This window comes from Schistocerca nitens, chromosome 1, assembly GCF_023898315.1.
Source record: "Schistocerca nitens isolate TAMUIC-IGC-003100 chromosome 1, iqSchNite1.1, whole genome shotgun sequence".
Taxonomy (NCBI): domain Eukaryota; kingdom Metazoa; phylum Arthropoda; class Insecta; order Orthoptera; family Acrididae; genus Schistocerca; species Schistocerca nitens.
Window position 1 is genome coordinate 518,868,211 of NC_064614.1, and position 7,872 is coordinate 518,876,082.

Consider the following 7,872-nt stretch of genomic DNA (forward strand, 5'->3'; position numbering starts at 1 on the left):
TTTGAGGGAAACATTTCGAGTGAATGGTATTGTTGGAGATAAGGAGTCATTGTGTGTAATTTCCGTACAGTGACGAGTTTTGTATGCTTTGTAAATGATTACGCGATCAATGAAACAGGCAAAAATGATGAATAGTCAGAATAACGAAATTGTTGACATGGCGAACTCGCCAACACAGGACAACAGTATGATGAATAATGGAGTTGAAAACAATTTAATAAGTAGGGAAAATAGTCCGGAAACAGTTCAAAATTTTTCACAATCGAAAAATTCTCAGAGTGCGCGGTTAACGCAAGAAGAAATGCAGCAGTTGATGAGTGCAATATTACATTTGGAATCTGAATTAACAGCAGCGATACGAGGGTTAGGCTCACAAGTAGGAACAAGTAAAACCGAGATGGAAACAATGGAAACACAGTTAGGCTCACGAACAGGGACATGTTTCAAATACATGAAAGACGAATCAAATAAAGAAATTAGAGAAGTACAACCGATTTTGAAGGCTCACAATAATAGCTTAATTTCAACAGAAATCAGACAAGAGGAACAGGATAGAGAACAGGAAGAAAAAGATTGCGTGATAGTTCAAAAATTTTCAGAGTTAAATTTACAACTTGCACATGATAAGGAAGAAATATTTGAGAGAATCGAGGAATCCGTAACAAATGACTTAACGCAACAGTGTGAACAGTCAACTACTAAATGTGACAATACCGAAACCCGAGTTGCGACACTGACGGAAGACGTAAATTTATCGGAAAGAGTTGAGGAGATTTCAGATAAATTGGCAAGTCTTAGTTTAAATGGGGATAGAGATTCAGATGATACAGCTCCATTACCATTTGCAGAAACCGAAGAGTACCATAACATAAATAAGCAGGTTGAAAATCAGGGAAAGTTTAATGAACGCGTTAAAAGCGAAGTAGAGGCATTACGAAAGCAAGTCAAACAAATCGAAGGTGAAATCGTAGGAAAAGACAGCAGACGAATTTTAGTATCAAAGATAGCAGAGGGCTTTGAAGAAAGTAATTTGTTTCATTTACGGTATGTAACAAGAGAGCGCCAGGCGCGCGAACTTGACAATAATCGACATTCAAACTGGGACAGACGCGGTAGGTCTTTGTCGCCACGAGGCGAAAACTTTGACTATAAACACTTTTTGACTGTTCGGAAATTTAAGATCTTCCGTAATTCTAAGAATGACATACATCCATGTGCATGGTTAGATCAATTTATGTATGCACTCCCACCAAATTTGCCACTAAGTCACAAACTGAAATTTATGTGCAGCTATTAAAGTCCTCAGGGGATTCACTATACTAAGTGAATATGTGCCGTAGCGAGCATAGGGCCCCGAGCTGTAGTGGTGCTATTTCCCTTTTAGTTTTCTGCACCGCTGCCTACTCTTTCACTATTCTTTGCATCTATAAAAACAACTCTTTTACTATCCATCTATCTAGACAGTAGGTAAAGAATAACCGGATATGACTGTTTTACCCAAAAGAGATTTCGGAAATTACCGTTTGGACTTACTGTATCTTCAGCAGCATTCATTCGTAGCTTAAATGAAATTTTACCTGTTTATCTTCGTGACAATATTACTTCATATGTTGACGATATTCTTATTGCTAAATGTTCTTGGAGTGAGCACAACAAAATTTTGGATTCATTATTACGTATTTTTGCACGAGTTGGCATGACAGTGAACTTGGAAAAATCAGAATTTGGTCGTTCTCAGGTGAAATTTCTCGGTCACATTATTTCTACAGAAGGTATTCTTCCTGATCCAGAGAAACTAGACGCTATTCGTAATTATGCTGTTCCTTCCACAAAACGTGATGTTCGTAGTTTCCTTGGTGTTTGTAATTTTCTTAGACGTTTTGTTAGATTGGACAATTTGGCCACACCTCGTTTATGTGAACTATCTGGAAAAAATTCTAATTGGTGTTGGGATGAGGAAGCTCAATCAGAATTTGAACAACTTCGTGATGCTTTAGTTGCTGCTCCACTTCTTTCACATCCGGATTTATCTAAAGATTTTTGTTTGGCGACGGACTCATCATACAAAGGCCTAGGTGCACATTTATTTCAAGAGATAGAAGAAGACGGCGTTGTAGTACAGAAAACTGTTGCCTTTGGAAGCCATGTTCTCTCTAAATCAGAGAAGAATTATTCGATTACGGAACTTGAAGCTTTGGCTGTTGTATGGGCTTTTACAAAATTTCGCACATTTTTGTTTGGCAGAATACTAAGGTTTACACCGATCATCGAGCTCTGGAATTTCTTATGTCGACAAAATTAACTCATGGCAGATTGTCACGATGGGCGTTGTACTTACAGGAATTTGATTTTAGTATTGTTTACATACAGGGATCTTCAAATATTGTTGCTGATGCTTTATCACGTGCACCTATGGGTTTGAAACAAAGTGCTGAAGAGGACTGCAAAGAAAACCATTATTGTTTGATGTACATTCAAGGTGTTGCGTTTGAGAACTTTATTTCGTCTTCGCTCCAGGACATCGCTAAGGAGCAAAATAAGGATCCAATCTGGAAGGACATTAAGGAGAAGTGGAGGAGAAAGGAAAGCGTAGCGATCAGACAGCATTATTTAGTTCGCAATGACATTCTTTTTAAACGGAAATCGGTCGACAACTCTGTTTGGTTAGTTTGTATTCCTGATGAGTGGGTCAATAAATTGATTTGGTACACACATTTTAGTTATGCGCACTTTGGTCCCAGAAAATGCTTTCATAAATTACGAGAAAATTGCTACTTCAGTAATATGGAAAAACGTATTCGATCTGTTCTAGCCAAATGCAAATTATGTCAAAAGGCTAAACCGCCAACTGTTTCTCACAGAGCACCGTTGTTTCCTATCATTCCAGCGAAATTAAAGGACATGGCTGCAGTCGATTTGTTCGGTCCAGTGGTTCGTTCTACTAATGGTTTCGCGTACATTTTTGTAGCAGTGGAGTTGACATCAAAATATGTGTGTTTTACACCTTTACGCAAAGCAACAGCTCGTTCAGTATCTAACGCTTTCATCAAACATTTTCTTAAAGAAGTTGGTCATGTTGATAAGGTTATATCAGATAATGGATCACAGTTTCGCTCTAAAATTTGGCTTCGTACTCTACGGCGTCGTAAAATTAAACCAATTTTCATTTCACTTTTTCACCCTCAATCTAACGCTTCAGAGAGATGGATGAAGGAAATCAATAAATTGTGCCGTCTTTATTGTCATCAGAATCACAGAACTTGGGATCAGTATCTTCATATTTTTCAAAACATTCTGAATGAACTTCCTAATGACTCAACTTCTTTACCGCCTCTATTGATATTAAAAAATAAAGTACCAACAAATCGCATTTCTGAAATCGTTCCTTTTCCGCTTTCACGGAAACTGCGGCATTCTGAAGTTGTCAACCTGGCTCTACGAAATATTGCGTCTGCGGCTGCTAGAAGAGAGAAATCAGCGAAACGTCCTGATCGTTTAAAAACTTTGTCAGTTGGTCAAAAGGTGTTAATTAAGTCCCATCGTTTATCTCACAAAGGAAAAGGCTTGTGTCGCAAATTTTTTCTGCTTTATAACGGTCCATTTAGGGTTCGCAAAATTATTCATGATAACACTGTTGAAGTAGAAACTCTTAAATCTCGGCGCTTTAAGGGAATATATCATATATCGAACGTAAAAATTTTTGTGGAATGACATACTTTAGAGAAACTAACAGCTACATGTAAACATGCGGAGAGTACAAGGATACCGCGCCGTGTTCCGGCGGCGGCACATACTCAAAGCAACAGTCAAGTCTGCGCGCCGCACAAGGCAGTCGTTGACCGCAAACAATCACTTTCTACGTCACGCGCCTACAGCTGATCGAGCGCTCAGTGCGAATGCACTGACAGACGTAAATAAATACACAGTTTAATTTCTCCGAATAAATTCTGTATAAAGCTATAAGGACTTCATAAATTATGTTATTAACGTTCAGTATTTTTCAGGATACGGTTGTATAAAGTATTTAAGACCTTCAGGTAAATTCTGTGCGTGTCCGACGTTAAGACGACTTGCTTTGGAGAAAATTTCAGGAAGAATGTAATTTCAAAAAAAAAAAAAAAAGTAATAAACTAAAAAGGGTAACTATTGATTGAGTTTATTTTTCAGGTAACATAATTCCACTTAGGTACGTACTTTAGACGTAATTTGCTGCTTGCGATTACGTGATTCATACTTTGTGCTAAATTTCATGTTCTATGAATTTACTTGTGAAGCGACGTGCTTGTGTACATTTGCTGATTTTGACAATTATTGATTAATGAACAGTGTTATTACTTGTGTATATTATGCATCGCTTGGCTGCTATGCTTTTTCACTGATGTCATATTTTTTAATTATGTGCCTGCTGTGCTTATTTATTTATATTATAATTGTCACCTGATTAATTGTGCTGATGTGGTTAGATATGTAAGTTATACTTTGTGATTTATCTGCTTGCGCCTTCATGTTTACTTATTAAGATTACATATAAACATTTATTTGCTTATGCTGATATGATGCTAATGACCTGTTTATTATGATAGATAACATATTTGCTGCCTTGCTTATGGATTGCATATTTACACATTTCTGTTCTTTTGTCATAACTACTCTTTAATTTGGTGTATAGAAATGCTGATATACCGTGTACGAACATAGAGTTTAGGTTACACTGTGGTATTAATTATAGATTGTTCGCTTGGCAGAGCCTCGTTGTAGGGATTGTGCTGCATCCACTTGTTGACATTCTGTTCTCTACTGGTATATTTACTCGCTATTGCTTGTTTTGCTTACGCTCAGTGCCTTATATTTTTAAGATAGGAAAATGAACTGCTATAATTCGACGAACGACATTAGTACAAGAAACTTCATAGAAGTCACATGAGCTGAGGTTTTAGGGAAGCTGTATAAATTTATGTTACTAGGAAGGAAGCTAACGACATGACATACCAAAACTAGGTTTAGACCATTGACAGTATTACACTGCATTTTTCGTGAGCAATTGAAATAAGAAGTGACACTTGACACAAAAAATACTCCACATGTTTGCTTCTGCTTTGATTCTTGAAGTGGTGTACACACTGTGAAATATTATGATCATTCACACTCCGTAATCGTACTTAATTACTGAGAGTTATTCGAACTAAGTCTGTTAGAGGTCATGTATGCATTTCTTTTATTTAATGATGGACAAGGAACCAAAATGTATCTTATAATTTATAATGAGTAGAAAATTTGTGTCAGATGGATTACACAGAGGTTGTGTGTGGACACTGTGTCTTCGGATTGTATGGGATTCTGAATTGAAGTTGCACTAGGATTTGTCTGTACTTGTTCGAGGAGACTGACTAGAGGAAAGAGTTGTTATGGAAGCGAAATGATATTGGTGCTGAGGTTTATATGTATCGACGTATTATTGAGGTATTGAGATTATGTGAAGTTGATGATTATTGGAGTTTCGTGGACAAGAGGTAAGGTAAATGAGGTATTATTGAAGTATTGAGATTATGTAATGCTGATGATTATTGGAGTTTCGTGGATAAGAGGTGAAGTAGGTGAGGAGCATATTTTTTTTGTTGGTCTATATGGAACAAGGAGGATGAAGATGGCAGACTAGAACACTCAAGTACAAAGAAGATTGTCTACACACACACTTTGTTAAATCAATAAGCAGTATATACTTTTTTTGGAGAGAGGAAGCATTTGCATATCTTGGTACACTGACAGTTGTTCAGCAACCGTACATTTTGATCTGGCTTGGCAAACATTGGTCTTAACATGATGACTATGACGTTGACTTAACTATTATTGACTGTTATACATTGCTGCCACTAGTACTTGGTACACATGATGAACATCAAATCTTGGACAGAGTTACATTTACACAGTTAACACTATTCAATTACACAGTAGTACTTAATGTGGATGAAAGATGAGTGGATGTGTTTTGTGTGTTTTCCTTTTCTAATCCTACCCACCTATCTCCTAAATATTATTTTATTTGTTGGTAGTGGCTTGCACTGACACCCATAAATGTTATAGGTTTACTGGTATTTGTGTATTGTAATAGTTAATAGGACAATTATCTGATATCATTTGTGTGTTTGTTATGATTTGTATGTTTAATGTAAAAGCATTGTATGTGTATTCAAACTATTGTTCATGCCTGAACTGTGTGATTAGTGATGGTGCTGCACTTTTCAACATGATGTGTGACATTTAGTCATGTTTAATTTCTGCTGATGAACTGTGTGATCAGTGATTGTAAAAATTATGGACTGTTACTTGTACCTTTTCTACATGATTGGTGCCACTAGGACATGTTTAATTTCTGCTTATAAACTCTGATGAACAGTGTGATCAGTGATACTGAATTTTATGGAACTGCTTCTGCTGAGAAATGTGACTTGTTGCTGTGTGTACCTGCTCAACATTGCTGGGTACCACTGATGGACTGCTTCTACTGAAATGGTGTTACTTGTTGATGTCTGCACCTGTTCAACATTGCTGGTGCCACTGATGGACTGCTTCTACTGAAAAGATGTCACCTGTTGATGTCTGCACCTGCTCAACATTGCTGGTGCCACTAATGGACTGCTTCTACTGAAATGGTGTTACTTGTTGGTGTCTGCACCTACTCAACATTGCTGGGTGCCACTGATGGACTGCTTCTACTGAAAAGATGTCACCTGTTGATGTCTGCACCTGCTCAACATTGCTGGGTGCCACTGATGGATTGCTTCTACTGAAATGAAGTCACCTGTTGCTGTGTGCACCTGATCAACATTGCTGGTGCCACTAATGGACTGATTCTACTGAAATGATGTTACTTGTTGGTGTCTGCACCTGCTCAACATTACTGGGTGCCACTGATGGACTGCTTCTACTGAGATGATGTCACTTGTTGGTGTCAGCACCTGTTGACCATTGCTGGGTGCTACTGCTGGAACTGTCAACTGCTTATTCTTGAGCTATGGAAAGCGTTTATGTGAATATTTGTATAAACAGATTTTTTGTGTATTACTGTTTGTGAAAAGCTATGAGACTCTTACCTGCACATATTCGTCATTGCTGACGCTATTGATTGAATTGTTTAACCACATAATACTTGTGTAAACTGTTATGTAAAGTCACATGTATGAAAGAATTTGTATTGCTTACTGTATTTTATATATTAGGTTATTGAAAGGTCAGTGCAAAGCCAAAATTTTATCTAGTTATATGATATTTACGTATTAATATTATCTTTTATTTTTGTCTATATTTTTTTGACGAATTTGGTGGTATTTTCACCACCAATGCTGGCAAAAATATCATCAAATTCTAGCCGTGGAGGAAGGGCATATGAAAGGTGGCTACACTGAGCCACAGCGCCAGAGATCGCTAGAGAGCATTGTTCCGCCGCCTCCACTGGAAGTGATTATTGAGATGTCGTAGTGGGCAGTGCTTGTCCAGGACTCGTAGTAGTCAGTTCGTGTTCAGATGTGCTAGTAGGGAGTGCTTGCTGAGATGTGATGCTGAAAAGTTCTTGTTGAGATGTGGTAATAGCGAGTCGGTGTGGAGATATATTGTAATGATTAGAGTGATTTTGGTCAATATATGAAGGTAACGAAACTTGATTTATTTTTCATTATTTCCATGTTTTAAATAATGCGTCATTACAGGTTCAGTCAACAAAGCATCTGGCTTGTGTTCTTGTATTAGAGTGTAATTCTGGTTTTCTTGAGTAATTATGGTATTTTTATTTTCTTTAATTAATTCAGTATAAATGATATTTAAAATTTCTTGTGTTATTGAAGAAGAACCGTGCCAGATGCGTACGTTGAGTCATAC